The sequence below is a fragment of the Ochotona princeps genome, chromosome 21, assembly GCF_030435755.1.
Source record: "Ochotona princeps isolate mOchPri1 chromosome 21, mOchPri1.hap1, whole genome shotgun sequence".
In the NCBI taxonomy this organism is placed as follows: Eukaryota; Metazoa; Chordata; class Mammalia; order Lagomorpha; family Ochotonidae; genus Ochotona; species Ochotona princeps.
In genome coordinates this window covers 14,469,049-14,490,341 of record NC_080852.1, presented here as the reverse complement: position 1 = coordinate 14,490,341, position 21,293 = coordinate 14,469,049, and the positions used below count along the sequence as shown (strand labels likewise).

At 41.3% G+C, this 21,293-nt stretch overlaps 1 long non-coding RNA gene across 2 annotated transcripts in view; it reads left to right on the top strand.

Moving 5' to 3' along the window:
- Nucleotides 1-21,293, top strand: part of LOC131482824 (uncharacterized) — a 183,659-nt gene that overhangs the window by 135,100 nt on the left and 27,266 nt on the right. Inside the window, exon 3 of one of the 2 annotated variants that reach the window (XR_009247324.1) lies at nucleotides 9,204-9,339. The exons of the other annotated variant lie outside the window; for it this stretch is intronic. This is a non-coding gene — a long non-coding RNA (uncharacterized LOC131482824). Of the gene's footprint in view, nucleotides 1-9,203; nucleotides 9,340-21,293 lie in introns of those variants that run through there. 2 annotated transcript variants of the gene reach the window in all.

The following is a 21,293-nucleotide window of genomic DNA, read 5'->3' as shown; positions in this document are numbered from 1 at the left end:
TCACTTGGCCATTTGATTAGCTTGTCTGCTGGTAGCATAAGAACTGGTAATACTAAGAGCATCTTGAAAGTTCCTTGTGTTGGGGGGGGGGGCTTGGTCTCTTAGATTGCTGCTTACCTATGAAGAAGGCCATCCTTCTGGAGCTATGTGATCTGGGTAGAGCCAGCTTCAATTGGCACATGCAGGACTGAGGCCTTAAAAGAGGGAATACCAGCGAGACAGAGAGAAAGAGAGAGAGAGAGAGAGAGAGAGAGAGAGAGAGAATACTTCATCTGTTGGTTCATTCCCCACATTAATGTAGCAGCTGGGCTGGGCCAAGCCAAAACAGGAGCCTGGACCTCAACCTAGTTTCTCACATAGTCCAGGGGCCCAAGGACTTGGTTCATCACCCATGGTCTTCCTAGGTGCATTATCAGAGAGCTGGATCAGAAGCAGAGCAGTCAGGTCTTGAACAAACCCCGGCAGTGTCACAAGCAGCTTAATCCAATACACCACAACGTTGGACCCAAGGGACTATATTTTCTTAGAGTCACTGGGATCTGTGGTGTGCCATTCAGCATTTCTCAATATCCTGTCATCAGCTAGCCCCTCCTGACTCTTGAAGTTCTGTAATGAATGCCTGTGCCTGACAAAAAGTATCAATCTGTGCTTTATCAAAGCAAATTCTGGGCTTTCTTCCTCCCATGTCAACCAAGATGTCAATAATTACTTACAAAGTGATGCAAATTCCTCTCCTGTAGCCTACAGCATTTAATATTAAGCTTAGAATGTTATAGCTTTTAAGACCTTACCTTCTTTAATCTAAAAAATTGCTACTTCAGCTCAAATACAAATAAATATGCAGTAAAACTGAATCAAGCAATACCAAAAAAGTCCCTTTGGTGCTTAAGGTTTAATATGATTTCCAGTGTAGCTTAACTAAAGAATAATATGGAATGTTTATCTGAAAACTTAAATGTAATTTCTTCCTGCTTCCATGTATCGAATGACCCCTTCTGGATTTCTTCAAAACTATATTCTGGAAAAGAGAAAAACAGAGCTGGTACAGATTCCAGCATCTTTACAACTTACAACTTTTTTGTGATGAAGGGTGGTCTGAAATTAAAACGAAACAAAAAAAACCCTCTTGTTAGGATTAGTGGCTGTTGGATTGTTCGAAAGAATACTCCTGAAATTACATGGATGGGCCAATAACCTGAAAAAAGAAATGGGCAAACTTTCCCAAAAGCCTTCCCTGCCTGGCTGAGTCACTGAATGGCAGTTGACAAAGTTTTCAATAATGCCGACTCAGCTGCTTCTATTAATGCTGGGTGCCCTGAACATAATTAAAAGTGTTAACCATTTTGCAGCCTTTATCAGAACATATTGGCCCCACATACCTTTGCTGACCTGGTCACAACTACTAGAGACAAATACTCTTGTGTTATTTGTCTCACTCTGTGCTAAGGTCAAAGTACCCTACACAACATCCCTGACTATCTCCCCAAATGTACGAGACTATAAACCTTATCCAGAGGGATCATGTGCAGTCATTTCAACCATGCCCTTTATCTTTCTTGGGATGAGAACAAATGAATAAAACTGCTTGGATGCAGAAGGAGGGAGGAATACATACGGTCGTGGTTGTTTTTTGTTAATTGCTTTTGTTAGGTGAATACACACAGAAGTGAAATGAGATGGGGCTTGCAGAGCTGAAAGGGCCCTAACAAAATATTCAGTTGCCCCAACAGTTCACAGTTTGTAAATGAAGGGCTGAGTATTACAACCTTCTAACTGCCAGGTCCTGTCCTACACAATAGAAATGCAAGAGATGTGTCTTCACATTTAGCACTAGGATAGCCATGAAGACTTGTTGGGTGAAATTCTTAGTCTAAACATAGTTGTCTGTAATCAAGGAGACATATTGCCAAGTATATCTAAATGATGCAAGTGAATGTTCAGGCAGCACCTACCTAATGTCTCGTGTATGTTTGCCGCAGAGTTAATTAGATTGACCACTTTTCTCTGTTTTGAAAGCCATTAAAGATGAGTGTGTAAGAAATCAGAGCGTCATTTCCCTTATTAGGCTTCTAGTTAGAGAGGACACTTTGCCAGGCTCCTGAGCCAGAGAGGACACGATGACCTGATCATGGCGTTCTTTCAACCATGGACTATGGAGCCTTAGAATTCTTGTGGACTACTAGCAGTCACTCGAGCTGGCTTCAGGTGAAATGTGTTCTGTTCACAAGAGTAGCCTGCATCCTGTTCATCTCTGAATCCCGCCTCCAGTACTCCCGCAGAGACGTTTGCACAGCAAATACTTGGTAAATACACTAAGAACATACAATCAACACCATAGGATAATTACAAGAGTGCAGCAAGGGGAAAATGAGAAGCTGTGGAATCTGTTTAGTCTCAAAAACCCAAAGACTTTCTGAAGCATCCTGCAGGAGGGTTTAAGAGGCATGACTCAAAAGACCAGGCTTACGCTAGGTCGGAGAGACATCTTGGCTCCTCAGGGCTCCTTTTAATAGTCAACACAAGTGTACCAGGCAGTGGGTCAAGGGGCACCTGGACCTGTGCTGAAGTCATGTGGTTCTAGTTGCAGCTTCCAAGTCCATGGCGCCAGTGGTGGTTTCTGCAATTATTTCAGACCAGCATCTCCCCTTGGGCCTTGAGTCTGGATCTTTGTGGCTGGACACTCACCAACCCTGGCTCCACATTAATAATCCAGGGATGTGGTCCAAAGCCAAAAGCTATCACAGTGCCCCAGATTCTATGCACAGCTCTCTGGCCCAGAAACTTGGGGAGAACAGAGACACCTTAGAGACGACTCACAACCACATCCCTTAAGACAGGGGAGGAAAAATCACACAAAGGGGAAGAGATGAGCATTGTCTGCTGTGAAGGTAAGGCGAAAAATAATAATCAAAATAGACTCATTGGTAATAGAATTAGAGATGAATTAAATCTAATTAGACCTGTGTGAGTCTGGTGAAATGGTTAATTAATCTTAATTGGCTACCTCTAATTGTAGCTTTGCATATCCAGCTCTCAACACAGGATAGAAACATCGTAGCCCACATCAGGTCTGTGTCCGGGGTTGCTGGCTTTACACCGGTAGACTGACAGAATTTTATATGAATCTAGAGCAGGGCTTCAGAACTTGAATACCTGCAGAGTACAAGCTAGGACTCCCAGAGTCCAAAACAGATTTGAGAACAAGATGAAAGGGTGGAGGGAAGCTGTGATGAATCACTTTTGTGGAGGCTTGATCTTTGAGTTCAATCATTTTATACACTTGCAGGTTTCAAAAATTTTAATTGGCAACCCAAATTTGGCCATGCCAAGAATTTCACAATCTTTGATCGAAACTTTGTAGAAATTAAAAATTCGAGAAATTATATTCTTATGCCCAAACAATAAACAACTTGAGTCATGTTATTTTCCCATCTCTTTACTCCCCTCTATACTTCCTATCCCATCCAGGAAAGATTGGCAGCTGAAATCTTGATGATAAAGCAAATTCATCATCAGTAGACTGCAGGTCATGCAGAAGCTATAGTGACTATATTTAATGAGCAACATGGTGGGAACAGTGATAAGTGAGAATGAATGTGCTCATAAGAACTGGAGCTCCCATAGGAGGCTGGACATTAGTTCCAATAAGGTGCAGAAGTTTGAAGCGAAGGATCAGTGACACCATAGTGGTAGAAGGGGCATTTGGAAGACTGCTGAGAGAGAAACTGTTTGCCACTATGGAAATATTCAAATTTCAATGAGTATAGCTGAATAAACTGAACATCTCAATATAGGAAGCAAACTTTGAATTTCACCAGTCTCTTCCATGGAACCTTGTACTGGCTTACAGGACTTGCTTCTATATTAAGAATCCTTATAGTAACTTGTCTGGTAGATGGGGCACACCCAGTTCAGCTTAGACAACCTTCTAGAAAGATTTAGGTCACTATTTGGAACTTTTGTAGAGCACAGAAAACTTGCAGACTACTGACTTTCATTTTTCATACCTGACAGGAGATGAATCCCCAATTATAGCCTCTTATTTAGAGATCTTAATTAAAGATATTATACCCTGTACTTCCTGCAAGTACTTTATAGAAAAAGAATACAAGTGTGCTGGTTGACTTACTCTGTCTTTACTCATGTAATGAACAATAAATTCAGAAAGGGCAAGGGAACTATGTAAAGAGGTAAGTTTAGGTGAGAACAAACCTAAAACTTCAGAAAGGATACAACCACACTGGTCATAACCCGAATGATCTGAAGCAGTGGAGTGCTATGGTTAGGAGGATGATTTCTAAAATAATCAGGCTTACCTTGTGCCTCAATGCTACTTACATGCAATGAGTTCTTCAAACAAGGCAACCAACTCTCAAATGGGCATAATAAACCAGTTATCATAAGCTATTTTGAATATTGAATAATGCATGCTGCACTGTTCTCAAATAAGGAACATACAGACATGCATGAATCTATTGTATAAAGCAGCCCATTTGTTACTAAACTAGGGGAATGTCTTCTGTGCAATGTAGAAGATGTCATGTTCTTTTGCCCTGGGCAAGAAGAACTAAACAAACAAGAGTTCAGCAGAAAAAAAAATTTTAATGAAAGTCACATTTTAAAAAAATGTATTTATTTTATTGCAAATTCAGATATACAGAGAGGAGAAGAGACAGAGAGGAAGATCTTCCATCTGATGACTCATTCCCCAAGTGACAACAGCTGGAGCTGAACTGATTGAAGCCAGGAGTCAGAAGTTTCTTCTGGGTCTCCCACATGGGTGCAGGGTCCCAAGGCTTTGGGCCGTCCTCGACTGCCTCCCTAGGCCACAAGCAGGGAGCTGGATGGGAAGCATGGCTGCTGGGATTAGAACTGACACCCATATGGGATTCCAGCGTGTTCAAGGTGAGGACTTTAGATGCTAGGCTACCATGCCGGGCCTCAGCTAAAAATTTTAACAAGAAAGGAAAAACCTGACCTGTTACTGTAGCAGTGGGACACCTTTTTAGACTTGTTTCGTTTCATTTTCAAAAGAATGAGTATTCAAGTTTCCATCTTTAGAGCCCCTTCTCAGGAGACAGGCATGCCCAGCTTTGCTGTTCTCTGGGCTCATGGATGAACCTGTGTTTACCATCATGATGTTCTCCATATGTCTTTTTAATTATCCCTTATGCACTCACAGAATAGCTGCGTATCATGAAAGAAAAAAGACCTTCCTTTCATTTATTTTCATTTCATGTGTAGTGGCAAAAGGTTTATCCAGAAATGTCTCTTGTGTTAATGCCACTTGCTGTATATACTGTTTCTCACAGACTTTACAGCAACCCAGTGAAACAAGTTTTATAATTCTCATTTTGAAGATGAGGAAACAGACTATCAGAGATGTTAGACTGCCCAAAGTTTCTTGGCTGTCAGATCTCAAATCTTGTGGTGGGCACTGCAGTGTAGTGAACTAAACCAACAATCTGGGTAGTCACAGGTCATAGTTTCAGGCTAATCTGTTTGTGATTCAGCTCCCAGCTCATGTGCCTGGGAAAGTAGGGGATGATGGCTCATGTAGTTGGGTCCTTGCCACCAATGAGGGAGACCCAGACAGAGGTCTGAGTTATTGGATTTGGCCTGACCCAGTCCTAGCTATTTTGAGTATTTGAGGAGTCAATCAGCAGATAGAAGATCTCTTTCAAATCCACCCACCCATCCATCCATTATTTTAAAAAAATGAACTCAAATCTTAAAGTCTTCTCATCCCCAAACTCTCTACCACCAGCAGCACTGCATACAGAAGAGCATTTCTAATTGGTCCTAGAAGCTGAAATGCAGCTGATTCCAACAGAAATACAATGTGAGCCATACACGTCTGTCAACTAAGGTCTTCTAAAAATTGTAATAATATAATCAAAATACAGAACTTATCATTGTAAACAATTTAAGCACATAATTGAGTGGCACAACTACATTCACCATGTTTTGCCACTATCATTACCATCTATTTCCAGAACTGTCATTACTCCAATTGGAAACTTGGTAACCAACAACCACAACCTCTCTCTGCCCCCCTTCTTGCCTCTATTCTTTCTTTGCATTGATTTACCTGTTATCAGTACTATATATAACTGGAAAATACAGTATTTGTCCTTTTATGTCTGACTCATTTTAGTTGAGATAGTATTGTTAAGGCTAATTCATCCATGTTGTAACATGTATTATTCCTTTTTAAGGCTAATATGCCATTCTACTCATACGTGTCTTTCACCTTTTGTTCATTCATTTATTGATGAGCAATTAGATGACTTCATATGTGAATTTTTAAATGTTTTAGTAGTCACATTAAAAAAAAAGAAAAGGACAGAAGAGGGATGGGCCTTTGCTGCAGTAGTTAAGATGTTGCTTGAGACATCTGTATCATATACCAGAGTGCCTAGGTTAAAGTCCTGGCTCCACTCTCAATTCTAGTTTCCTACTAGTGCAGGCCCTGGGAGGTAGCAGGGGGTGACTCAAACAGCTGGGTCCTTGCCATCCAAGTGGGGAATGCAGATGTAGTTCCAGGATCCTATGTTTGGCCTGGCCCAGCACTCAAGCTATTGAAGGCATCTGTGAAGTAGCTTGGTGGGTATGAGCTCTCGGGCTAGGTAATTTTTCTTCTCTCTTTCCATTTCAAAAAAACCTAACCAACTGTTTTAAAGTCCAAAGTTCATTTCAGTATTTTTATATTATTGGATATATTTTGGATTTGTTATACTAAATATACTTAGCTATTAATTCATCCAGATTTTTACCTCAACATGAAATCAGTAGAAAATTATTGTTAATATATTTTACATCTTTGATTTAATTACTAAGTCATTGAAATCTAGCCTGTATCTTAATAATTTAGAACACATCTTAATGGGACTAACTTCATTTCAGGTGTTCAACAAGCACATGAGACCAAAGGCTCTACCCCGGATGGTGTGACATTTACTTAGCAACCTTCCCTTAATGTTTCTCTCTCTCACTTTTCTTTTAAGATTATTTTATTTTTATTGCAAAGTCAGATACACAGAGAGGAGGACAGACAGAGAAGAAGATCTTCCAGCCAATGATTCACTCCCCAAGTGGCCACAACGGCTGGAGCTGAGCCAATCCGATATTAGGAGCCAGGAGCCTCTTCCAGGTCTCCCATGTGGGTGCAGGGTCCTGACTACTTTCCCAGGTCACAATCAGGGAGATGGATGGGAAGCAGGCTGCCAGGATTAGAAACGGCATTCACATGGGTAGGTAAACTTACCACAATTACTGCATTTCTGACTCCATAGCACCCTTCAACAAGCCAGCTTTGGGAGAGGTTTCATCTGAGGGTCCTAGAATAGGGGCACTTTCTTGTCTTCAAATAAGAAAAGAGGCTTCACTTTTGTGACACAACAGGTGAATGCAATACCAGCATCCCTATGGGAATGTGAGTTTGTCCCACCTACTCTGCTTTTGATCCAATGTACTGGGGAAAGTGGTGGGAGATGGCCCAAGTGCGTGGGCCGCTGCCATCCACTTGGAGTTTCAGTGTCCTGATTGCATTTGGCTCAGCCCTGACTATTGTGGCCATCTGGAGAGTGAACCAGTAAATGGAAAGGTCTCTCTCTTGTCTCCCTCTTTATCTGACACTTTTTCAAATAAACGAAATCTGTCTTTAAAAAAGAAAATAAGGTAAGTGACTGGGTTTTGCCTCTACAAAGAAGGCTTCCCAACCCAAGCCAATCTGCCTGTTGCTTTGCAGGCCTTCTTCTTCCCTGACCAATTCTGAAAAGTCCCTTTGTGAATAACATGTCTGGATTAGTTTGTTGAACAATTGCTTCGTATTAGTTGGCCTCTGATTGCCCTTGCTTTTGTGAGTCAAAATTCCTTAATCTTATTTGAATGCAATTTACTTCCCTAGAGAGCTGAGTCTTTAGTAGTGTTGTATTTTTATAAAGTGAGTACCTGGAGAAAATGCAAAAGGGCTGAGCCAAGGCTCTTTTAAAGCTAGGTCAATCTAACAAGGAAATAATTAGATAAATGTGCACTCCAATCCTGGTGAGGAAGAAAAAAATTTCTCCACAAATAACTTCTAGGACACTTAAGTGGAACTGAATTAGAATGTCAAGGGCCAGGCAGGTCTCAGGAGGTCATTTGATCTAGCCCCTGCTGCTGAGCAAGAACACAGATGTGAAAACTGAGCACTCACGCAAAGTGTTAGATGGGGATGCAAATATTTCACCTGTGCAGGATCTGCAGCAGAGGCCAGGGGACATTGTGGTCATAGAAAAAAACTATTCATGATGAACCAAAAAAATAGCTCATGGCTCATTCATTAGCTAAGCACATGAGTGGGCTCTTGCTCTAGAGACCACCATCTGCATTTGAGCCCCACCAGTGAGCTGACATTCCAGTGCGGTGGAGGCGGGGAGGCGAAGGAGACACATAAGCCATAAAACTAACAAGAAAATATAAGGTACTGGAGGACAGAAAACAATGGAACACAGGATGTGGGATCAAAGTGCTGATGTGTTGGGTAGAGAGGCAGTTCTATAAAAAAATAAAAAAGACTACACATGAAAAGATTAGAAAACGCTTATGATAAATTCTCAATAAATAACATAAACATATAGGTTTACATAGACGTGTATATATACATAGTTATTGCAAAAGCCATGCAAATGGAACTAAAAGGTAAGTTTAAGGGCAGGTATCTGGGCCCAGCAGTTTAGAACACTGGTTGGGATACCTGTGTCGGAGCAGCTGGGTCTGAGAGCCTGTGGCACGTGACCCCAGCTTTCTGCTGGGTCTGAGAGCCTGTGGCACGTGACCCCAGCTTTCTGCTGGGTCTGAGAGCCTGTGGCACGTGACCCCAGCTTTCTGCTGGGTCTGAGAGCCTGTGGCACGTGACCCCAGCTTTCTGCTGGGTCTGAGAGCCTGTGGCACATGGCCCCAGCTTTCTGCTGGCGCAGGGCCAGGGCAGCAGCAGCGATGCTGCAGGTCATTAGGCTCCTGCTTCCCACACCAGAGACCTGCAGTAAGTTCCTGGCTCCCCCTTCCAGCTGTTGTGTACATTCTGAGTGTGAACCTACAGATGGAAACGCATTCTCTCTTTCCCTCTCAAACAAACACATTTTTAGAAAGGTTTATTTTGGTGCAAAGAACTTTGGAAATTAACGCACATATGTTTCAAAGTATGCCTTTTTTTTTTTCAGGAACTGTTGAAATGGCCTGCATAGGCATGGATTTAAAGACTGTCCCTACCACCTCCCTTACACCTTCCCGCCCCCGGGGGCAGAGGGGGGGGGACGGAACAAACCTTAGGCTTAATCCCATTTCCTGTGAAGTTTTTCAAATAAACTTTAAACCCATTTGTATGTATGTACACAAATGATATATTTTGGTTAGTTTCCTTCATTAGATGGGATTGTTAGGGTGCAGGAGACAGAAACAGACTGGCTAACATAAGAAAAATAAGCTTTACTAGTAGGGTAGAGCACAACCAGAAGGAAATACGAACAAGATACCTGCCAATGCTGCCTTATGGTCTCTTGGGATCAGGTTTAAGCAGGGAGTAAGGAGGTCATCTCACAAGAAGAATGGCTTAAAAGAAGTACAGTAACAGGAAAGATCAACTCACCCTCATTAAGGTTTAGATCAGAAAGATGCATTAATTTTAGAAAATGTGATATCAGAAGAGGGTGTTACAAAACTCAAATACAGTTCATCACCCAACAGTACGCAAAATTTCATTAAATACGTGTCAATTTAATAGCATATAATGTATTGGGCCATGATCCACAAAGTATTGCTTTTATCACCCATGGTATGTGGATTCCACAGCCTCAGCATGTGGCAGGCTATGCTATCTGGCTTAGTGTACTAAACCCTTCACTGTTCACACAACGACAAGACGGTTTCATTATGTACTTCTCAGAATGTGTCCCTGCTGTTGAAGGAGGATTATCTATATGACGATTTCCCCAACCAAAAACTTACCAAACTTCGTGACAAATGAATGGACTAAACCACAGCCAGGCTCACAGTTAGGGTGCTCTCAGGAAACATGCGAGCTCATTCTGGAGAACTGGACAGTCTCTGATAAAGGAATTATTGTCCCACAGGTAGACAACTGGGTCACAGACAGAGTGAAACTAAACCAGGCACATTCTCTGGGCTTTGGAGCACCCCTTTTTAAACTAAATTAACCCAGTGTTAAATAAAAACAATTTGCCCTATACTTGGCTTCACTCCACATCACCTCTTTCTGCTGCTTTAGCTGGATTTGTGTCCCTGTGTACAGATCTGACACAAGACCTTGTCTAATACCCAGAGTGAAACCTGAACACCTTCAAGCTGAAAGGGATGGGAGCTCTGCGGTCTATTAAAACTTGCTGCAGTGTGTCTCACAGTGTAATTACTAGCTTACTGTGATTTACAAAAACTTTCTCATGTGTGATACAATAATCAAGTACATAATAATCCTACTCGAATAATTTAAACACTTGATTTGTCCCTGAATTTCTCCCAACACGCACACATGGTGCAATCTGTCACACTACCTTGTCTGCATATTTTTCCAATCTCTAGCTCTAGGTACCTTTATCCTTGTGGACTTTCTTTTTGGATCGAGATCTTGTAAGTCCTGATGAATCACACTCACTTTGGATGTCAACATAATGCAGGTGCATGAAGATTTAGAGGAAGGATTCGAGTCTGAGACTTATATAATTTGATTTCAAACATGGTAGGCCAGAGAGACTGATTTTTTTTCATGAAAATGGAAGAATAATATATGTGAACATATGGAATTCACATTATGTCTGTCTTTCTTTTTGTTTTCAGTGTTCTTGGTGAGAAAGCCCTAACAAGAGAAATAGCTTTCTTTCCCCTGTGGTTTTGCTTAAGTAAGGTAGAGTCACCAGCAAAGATGGCTGATAGCTCAGGCAACAGTCACCCGTCCACAAGTTAATGACAGGTTTTTCTGGTGTCACGTGTTGAGGGAATTCAAGTTGTTCAAACACAGACATATTATCAATTCTAGACTTTCTCATACTTTAGAAAAAACATAGAAGGAGATAGTATTATAATAACCTAGTAGGAGAAAAAAATTTACACCACCCATACTAATATATATTTCACATATAGATAAGTAGTACCCAGATCTCTATTTCAATGTTTTAAATACTTCAGAGTCAAACTGGAATACAGAGATGATGTAAGACAGTGTGCATTAAAGTGTGATGAATTTGCCTATGTTAGTAGGCATGGCTTGCTTACTAAATGCTGATAACAGGTACTCTTCTAAGTGTTTTTCACCTATTAACTCATCCAAAATTTCACAACTGAGGCAAAGAGATGTTGAATAGTTCACCCATCATCATAAACTGGCAAGTGGAATGGGAGTCGAATGAAGACTCTGACCCAGAGCTTGTACTATCAGCTTCTACATGACATTGATGTGTTTTACATGTGTTCATAGTGATGTGTACTGTAGACAAGACTAGCCATGATTGCTTCAGATAAACCTATGTCATGAAAAGTACTAGTATCCCTTCTGGCAACTGAATGGTACCCAAACATGCCCATGAATGGTCCCCAAACATGCCCATGAATGGCCAACCCTGCAGTGATGGGTACTCCAATAAGACAGAAGGTTGCTGGGGATATTATTTATGCAACTAAATTAAAGTTAACACACATTCCAAATGATAGGATTACTTTAAGTTTGTAGATTTATACAGATCTCCTAAATATACATGCAGATGAATTTGTTTTTCAAGATTACATTGCAAGGATATTTTATCCACAAAACTGGCAAACATTTTCAAGACTGTGCAGGAGTGATCAAATTTTGGAAATACTAACTCTAGTTCCAATCCTTTATTTTACAGGTGATGAATTTAAAATCACATTTGGCAGGTAACCCAGCAAGAGTAACACAGTGGACAGGTGTTTACAGTGGCTAATATTTTTCAAACTATTACTGTACATGGGTTTTAGACTAAGTACTGTCAGGAAATTTTTAATATCTAATCCACTCACGATTCACAAGGCATATTAGTCAACCTTTTACTGCTAGAATACTCAAGGTAGAGCCCAGCATGGTAGCCTAGTGACTAGAGTCCTTGCCTTGCACATGCCAGGATCCCATATGAGTATGGGTTCTAATCATGGAGGCCTGCTTCCCATCCAGTTTCCTTCTTGTGTCCTGGGAAAGCAGTTGAGGATTGCCTAGGGCCTTGAGACCCTGCACCTGCATGGGAGACCTGGAAGCGGCTCTGGGGTCGTGGCTTCAGATTGGCTCAGCTCTGGCTGTTGAGACCACTTGGGGAAGTGAATCAATAGATGGAATATATTCTTCTCTGTCTCTCCTCCTCTCTGTATATCTGACTTTCCAAGAAAAATAAAACAAATCTTTTTTTAAAGGTAGTTACTTATGGAGAAAAGAGGTTTATTCACTCATAATTTTGGAGGATGAAATTCCAATCAATACGGTGTATAGGCTCTTTGTGAGGGCCACATGCTAAAAGGCAGGAGTGTGAAGAAATTACATTTCAAAGCAAGAAGCCAGAGAGGAGGCTGGGTGAGGCCAGACGCAGACTTTTGTAACAATTTTTTAGGAAGAACTAATGAGGGTCCCATGCGAAATACCTTAATTCCTTTCAAAGACATGATATCAACTGACCTAAGGACTTTGCACCAGGCTTCATTTCCTAAAGTTTCTACTTCCCAACATTGCCACACTGAAGATGAAGCTCCCCATACATGCACACTTGGGGAATAAACCACATCCAAACCGTAACACAAGACAAATACTACTGCAACTACCATCATTTTGCAGAAAAGGAAATCAAGTCTTAGAGGTGAAAAGTAATTTGTTCTGAGAACAAACAGCTAGTAAGGTGATTGAATTCAGACTTGAGTTTTAACTCTAAGTCTACAGTATTAAACATCAACTGTGCAACTGCATTACTAACTCAGGAGATATATTAGGCATCAATTACGAAGCTAATCCTTATCTCTACACTTGCTTAGATGCCTCATAGTTTCTGTTTACTAAAAAGGTAGAAGATATCAATGCTGAAGTTTAACAACATCTTTTCCCTTGCCAAACAACTATTTGAAAAGGTTCAAAATAAATGAAATTCAAAGTAGAAAGCAGTAATATATCTGCCACACAGCAAATATTCTTGATTTTTAATGTGACAAATAATGCCATTAGAATACAAAACTAAAAAAAAATCAGTTGTATTCTCACAGTTTCATAATACCATGGTAATGTTTTCAAAACAATATGATGTAGCTGGTTAGAGACAAGCCAAATGTAATTTAACTTCTCTAAGAATTCTGTCTTAACATCCTCCTACTCCACCTCCTATCCTGTTTTGCATTTTTAATCTTTAATCTACTGGTCTCTGATATTCCTTCAATACCAAACAATAGCTGTTAGGTAAGCCTTTCATCAAAAAGAGAATCTCAAGGTGTTCTTTATAAACATTGCCTTGAATAACTGCCACCTTCTGGTGATGATAAAAAAATGAGGCCAAGTTAATGGCACAGTGCTCTGATTGCCAGGGGAAGACACTGGCTGCAGAACAAGTATCAATACTTCATTTGGAACCAAGAAACCTGCAGAAATTAACCCAGTGGAGCAAAGTGACCACGGAAATGTAACTGGGAAAATCGACAAAGGGTCTGGTTTCTCTCCATTATGGCAGCCAAGCATTATGATATCCATTTTAGTTACATGGGAAACTGAGGTAGAGGCTTAGGAAGTTTTGTCTCTGAGGTCACACAGTCAAAACGGGTGGAGTACAAACAAGCACCCACGCTTCTCTGCATGGAAATGAGTGCTTTTGCTCATCCTTGCCTGCCTTGGAGTGGAAGCTGGGTTGGCACCGCAGTGCGGCTCCTGAGAACATGCAAGCTTCAGTGGAGGAGCTTCTCATTGCTTCAGCTGCCCAAACAAGCTTCGTGTGATTAAAGAACTGAATTAATTACTAACTTACGAGGCAGCCAGCCAGCCAGTATGTAGCAGAAATCCCACTTGGACAAGCTGTATTTCCTCTCAGTGGAGGACTGGGCATAGGGGGAACCCTGCTTTGCTCTTTCTCAGAGAAAATTCTCTGGACGATTGGCCGGTGCCTGGCAGCCTGGACTTTAGGCATAAATAATAATTAAGAGCGTCACTGAGGCCATTTAATTGGTTCTCTCCATCAAGTGCATTGAATCAAAAGGTTTGTCATTTGGAGGTAGAAGGCAGACACCCTGTAACAAAACATTTTCATCATTGAGCAGCTACAGCCCCTGAAATGGGCTTGGCCAGCTCTAATCCTAAAGGGAACAACTCCAGAGTCTAAACTACACCCAGAAAAGTTTTGAAATGCCTTCACATGGCCTACAAGGCTTGTCATAGTGCCCTCACCCTGGTTCTCAATTATTCCAAAAGACCCTGAACATTTCTATCTCAAAGCTCTGTGGACAGAGTGCCCTTCCCAACAATCATCTCAGGGTTACCTCCCTATTGTCCTGTCTCAGCTGAAATATAACCTTTGTAAAGAATCCTTTTCCTACCTGGTGCGATCTGTTACATGACCTTGTTATTTCTCATCTGTACAGCACTGAATGCTGTCTGGATATGTGGACTTTATTTTTCTGGACACTGTCTCCATTGCTGATATGGGAGCTCTCTCTAAGTGGAAGTGACCTGTTTGCTGCAGTTTTCTCTGAGTCTAGATCAGTGCCATGCATGTACCAGGTGCTCAATAAACACTCTTAATTAGTGAAGCCAGGGACATCTACACAGATTATAGAGTTGTGTATTATTCTCAACAGAAGTTCTCTAGGTTGATATGAAAGAGGCAAATAATGGAGAGTTACTAGAGGATGCTTTTTATTAACTACACTTCCATTGACCTCAAACTGTTTCCATTCAATATCATGTATGGCCTCCTTCTTTCCAGTTCTTTAAAATATTTATTTACTTATTTTCTTATTTTGTTTGTTCATTTACTTATATTAAGAAAGTTAGAGAGAACCAAAGCATAGGGGGTTCAATCGCTAAATGCTTGCAAAGGCAAGAGAGAACTGGGCGAGGATCAACCTCGCAGCCAGATACTCTGTCTTAGTCTCATATGGGTGGCAGAGAGCCAACCTCTTGAGCCATCACCCGCTGCCTCCAAGCATGTACCATATTCAGAAGTGGGGATCCGGAATGGGGCTGGGACTTCAGTACAACACGAGACATGCCATCCCAACCAGTGCCTCAACTGCTTTTGCAAAATGCTGTATCCTTCCAGTTCTTAAAGTCTCAAAATTACCTCATCTCTTTAATCCTACTGCTTTTTCTCCTATTCATATTTACTTCTCTAACAATATAGCTCTGTAGCTTAAAACACTTCCAGCACTCGCCATTGCCCTTATGATGAGTTATATTTGGGAAATATTTATGATCCTACCTCTGTTCATCTCTGGCTTCACTGCTGGTCCCTCATCTCCCTTCTTCTCTAGCCCTACCCATTTTTGTTTGCTTCTTACTCTTCTCTGAGCCTTTGCATATATCCTTCCTTGTGCGTGGGATGCTCTCTACCTTATCCTCTGCCCTATCATTCACAAACTAATGTTATCTTTGGGCTTTGAGGGAGTGACCTCTTCCTTCTGGAAGCTTCTTGAACTACCACAAGTTCTATGAGAGTTTCCAGTGCCTTATATTTCACCCTTGACAATACACATACTGTATTGTATTTCCAGTTTGCTTTCTGTATCACACTGCACTTATATTTGCTCCACTTCTACCTCCAGCACTGAGCAGTGTGTCTGGCACTTGAGCATCAACTCACTAATTTTTTAAAATAGAAAACCAAATAAAACAAAGGGATGCTTTGCACTGTTTCCAAGGAAATCTCTTAATCACTGCTTGGAGACTTTTCAGCAAGTGTCAAAGTGTCTGATAAGCCCACCATGCCCAGAAATCACTGCTGGCCCCCTCTACTTTGTGCATGATTGCCCCAGGCTCTGAAACCCCCTGGGGAGTCTTAGCTCACAGACTCTGCCATTCCAAGTGTAACGTGAAACGGTCACTTCTGGAAGCAACATTGTGCGTGACGGTACCTTTAAGCATAGCAAAAACCTGAAATATAGGGTGGTCTCAGCCAGGGGTCAAATTGCAGATCTGATGCTTTATGTGTTTGCCAGCGCTCTAGAGACAAATACATAAGCACAGAGGTATGCGATCTGGTTGGAAAACGCAGGCCAGACAGAATGACATGGGGAGGGAAGCATACACACCACAACACACATCACCAAGAGACTCTTGTTTGTAAAAACCACATTAATGGATGGCAGCTCCCTACCTCTGAAGTGATTTATAAATTAAAATAATTGCTTCTTTGAACTGTTCAGATATTAATGGACCTATCACTAATGGATGTATAGTCTCGAAATGATCCAAACATTACCTAAACATTTTTATGCCTTTTATTCTGGAAATCCAGAAAACCACAAAAATATGTCCTTTGTTCTGACGCCAAGGGTCATAAAGCAAAAGCCATCATCTTTGATGACTTTGCAATTCTTATTCTATTTCTTCGTCAAATTAATTCTCAGTGAAATTGTGAGTGCTCAGAGCCTGGGTCAGTCTTCCCACTACTCTCCTTTTAAAAAAAATCTTATCCCGGGAGCACATGGATCAAGCTGTAACTCAGATTTCTTGTAATCAGAGCAGGGTAATTCATTACCTTTTAAAATTAATTTTAGCTTTGGCTTCATATCCCAAACCACCCCCAAGATATGGGTGCCCAGCATTTCCCTGACCATTAAAATCAGAGAAAAACCAAATTGGCTAAGGCCCAAATGTGCAGACTGTGACGAGCTTGCAGGGGCCAATTCTACAATGGTGATCTGGACTTATACTGAAAGACAGGCAGAAGAACACAATACTTCTGCGGCAGTGAGAGGAACTGGTTCTAAAGCAGGAGGGATTTGACCTCCCCTTGGGGAAACTTCTCAATGTGTGTTGATATTTTAGGTGTTTGGACTTGGTGGGGTAGGGGAGGAAAGGAGAGGGTGCTAAGGCCATCTAATGAGGTGATAAAGGATGCTACTTAACATCCCACAGTTAATGCACAGCCCAGCTCCCCTTTCCTTCAACTCCCAACTGCTCCCACCAACAAAGAAGTCTGCTCCAATTGCCAACACAGCCAGGGCTGGGAACCCTGCTCCACAGTTCTGTGTACTTCAATGCACATCCAGTTGGCTCCTTTCTGGCTGTGTGCTTTCGGGAAGGTTTCTTGGTTAGCCTGAGCCCCCATCTTCTCTTCTGTAAACTGCAGAACTTGATAGATCATCAATTCTGTTGGCATTTTGCCAACCTGTCAGAAGTCTGCAGGTCGTGGTTCGAGCACGGGACGGACCCAGATTGAGTTCCCGGCCCCTGGATTCAGTTTGACCCAGTCCAGCAGATGTAAGATTTCTAGATTTTTATTTGTCTGTCTCTGTCTTCCAAATAAACAACAGAAAAGTGCTTTTCTTACTTTTGTTCATCTCTTAGTGTATTTTAAATCAAAATACAAATGCCACGATTTGACAGGAAACTGTCAGCCTTTACATTTTGCCACCAAATACAAATTCTGTTCTCTTCTCATGAGTGCAAAATGGAAGGATATAAAAGAAATAATCCTACCTATGAAATATAACTGAGTTTTCGTTTGGTCTAGCTAAGGTTGATTACAGTATGTTCAAGTTCCTCTCTGTTTTGATTTAGTACCAGAAAAAGAACATTACTTCACATGGGCATTTTCAAACATTCACATACATTCATGGTAGCTAACTCAAAACACACCAACTTCTGCTTTAGTTCAAGCAGTTAAATAAAAAGCAAATCGAGGATTCCCATAGGCAAAGGTATATCACCCAAAATGCCTAAGAAAGTGGAAATGGAAAGAAGAATCAATCCCATTATTTTTCTATGTGACATTACCATGTAACATCAGGATAAATATGGGAATCAGGAAATGAGATTTTTTTTAGAAAACTTAATATTTATCTAAATAAAGAAACCAAATTGGACTTGCAATATATTCATATCAAAAAAGTTTCTTAACATCGTTACTTAAGGACACAATGGATTCAGTTACCACTTGTGAGGCACACACCCCAAACTGGAGTGTTAGTTCCAGTCTCAGCTCCTCTCCTGTAAAAGCACCTGAGCAGGTAGTGGGTAATGGCTCCAGAACCTGGGTTCTGGATAGGCCCACAGGAGACCTGGCCTCTTGGCTTCAGCCAAACCGTGGCTGTTGAGGACATTTGGGGAGTGAACCAACAGATGAAAGATCCTTCTCTGTGTCTTTCTTTCTCTCTCTCTTACTCTGTCTTTCAAATACACATTTAAAAAATTGCTGTTTAAAATACAAAATGTTCTTCAGTGTTAAAGAGGACTCTGCCAGCATTTTACATCAGCTTTGAAAAATACTTTCCCCAGATAATGTGATACACGAAAATCAAGATCTTTCAATATCTTAAATCTTTATTTAATTATTTCAAAAATGAGTGGGAGAGGGAGAAAGTGGGAGGGAGAAAGAGAGAAAGAGAAATTAAAATAGATATATTCCAATCATTGATTCACTGGCCCAAATGCCTGCAAAAACCCAGTTTACATCAGCTAAAGCCTGGAGAACAAAACAACTTGAATTTCCCCTGCAGGTGGACGAAACCCAAGTACTTGAGCCATCACCATTTCCTCCAAGGGTACACATTAGAAAAAAAGCATAAATTGGAATCAGAGCTGTGATTTTAACACAGGCACTCGGATACGGCATGTGTAATTCCCAACCGATATTTCATGTGTCCCAAACGCTTGCCACTTCCAGTATGTCCTTATGCCTCACTCTCACTAGCCCTGATCGAATGGGTTATAGAACAGTCTTTTGCAAACATTTACTGTCAACTGTGAATTGACACACAGACGGGGACTGGGGATACATGCAGGTCTGAGAATACGTCAAGGGCCAGGAGGCACTGCAGTGGAGGGAGCAGAACTCAGAGCTAGGCAGGCAGGAGAAGTGGCACTGCACCTGACTAGGCCATGTCTCAGCTGGTGGCCCACTGACCACCCACTCAACTTGCCTGAAGTTCTGTTTCCCCATCTGAAAAACTTAACAGAATATTTCTCACTAGCTTTTTGAGAAGACACTGTGAAACATATTAAGCCTGGGCCTTGCTATTTATCAAGGAAATTGTTCTGAAATAACTGGCTGTATTATGAAAACTGATTTTTTTTTTTAAATCCAGAAGTAGCCATATTTTGAAAAATTGAGACTATTATTCTTTCCTATATCAACCGGGAACTTTAAAAAATATTACAAAGTAGTATGAATAAAACATTTCTTAGCATTGTGTGAATAAGGTTAGCAAATGGAGCCAGCTGTCACCAAAATAACCCAGGCGTGCTGTTACTGTTGTTGCGCTGACTTCTGATGGCCAACTGGATGCTTAATCCAGGGGCTGGATAAGCTTCTCTACACTGCATTGTTTACATATTTTCCCGAGACACGGGGTTGTGTTAGGAAACGAATCCTGCAGTATGCACCCACTCAGAGCTGCTTTCTACACAGCTAGCTACTGCAAAAATTCAAAATGAAAGTGAAGATGCTGAAGATGGCAAAAATCAAAAGAATGATTTTTAAAAACACAAAGAATATTATTCTAAAAGTCATGTATAATTCTTGTGGAAAATATCGTAGTATCTAAAATGTTCATGAAAAATGCATATTATGAAAAAGTATGCATAGTTAAAAAATTTGGATTCAAATTTGTTTTACTTTTTAAAGATTTATTTATTTTTATTGGAAAGTTGAATATACAGAGAGTAGGAGACACAGAGAGGAAGATCCTTCGTCCACTAATTTATTCCACGGCTGGAGTCGTGCCAATCTGAAGCCAGGAGCCCAGAGCCTCCTCTGGGTCTCCCATGCTGGTGCAGGGTCCCAAGGCCTTGGGCCATTCTCGACTGGTTTCCCAGGCCACAAGCAGGGAGCTGGGTGGGAAGCACGGCTACTGGATTAGAACTGGTGCTGATATGGGATCCTGGCGTGTGCAAGGCGAGGACTCTAGCCACTAGGCTACTGCACAGGGCCCTTTTCCTTACATTTTAAAAATAACTTTTAAAGTTCCTTTGTACAAAAAAGCAAAAGAACAAGATACCAAAGTTCACTTCTAATCTCAAATGCTAAGACAGAATCACCTTTGCCTATATTTATGAGCACAATTGTTACCTTCCTTCAAAAAAAAGTTACTTATTTCATTTAGTAGGAGGGTACTTTACAACGTTCATAGAAAATCAGAATGAAAGATTATTTGGGTTAAAAAGCCCTAAACATTTATTTAAAAGGCAGAATCATATATAGGATCATCTTCTATTTGCTGGTTCACACCACAGATGGCTACAATAGCTAGGACTGTGCGAGGCCGAAGCCTGGACCTTGGGACTCTATCCTGGCCTGCCACATGGCTTGCACGGGTCCAAGTACTTTCCCATGGCAATTAGCAGGGAGGTGAAGAATCAGAAGTAGATCAGCTGCCACTTAAACCAGCACTCTTGTGGGATGCACATGGCAGCTTAGCTTACTGTACCACAACACCGGCCCCTGAAGTCCATGCACAGTTTTTCCCATAGTGTGCATTTTCCATGAACATTTCATGGTATACTCAGTACTACATTAGGATCAATCAATGTTAGTGTGCTAGAACAGAACTCAGCCAGTTTTTTTGGGGGGGGGAAGGGCAAATCCTAAGTATTTTAGACTCTGAGGGCCACATCCTCTCTACCATGATCCACTGGCTCTGCCACAGTGGCAAGGAAGCAGCTGGCCACGCACAACCTGTAAGTGAATGAATGTGGCCACATTTGCCCAAAGGAGTCTGTGTGCCTCCCTTGGCCTGCAGCTTGCTGATTCCCACTCAAGTGCATCATCACATATGTCACAGATTATCACATACAACTAAGCCAGAGTGCCATCCACAGTTGTACGTGTTTCACTGTGATGGGCCTAAGTGGGAAACTCTAACCTTTTAAACCTCTATGTCTTGGAGATCTCTAGGGGGGGGTTGCCTTGTTAGTACATACTTTGGGGAATTATACATACAGAGATGCATACATACATATGTGTGTGTGTCTGTGTGTGTGTATGAAAGTAAAAGCAGGTATTAGAGAAAAATGACCTTGAGGAGGTTAATTTAGCTCCAACAATGTCCATAATTCACTATGTGTGGTGTGTGCCACCATCAATTCCTGAATTCCTTGTGTG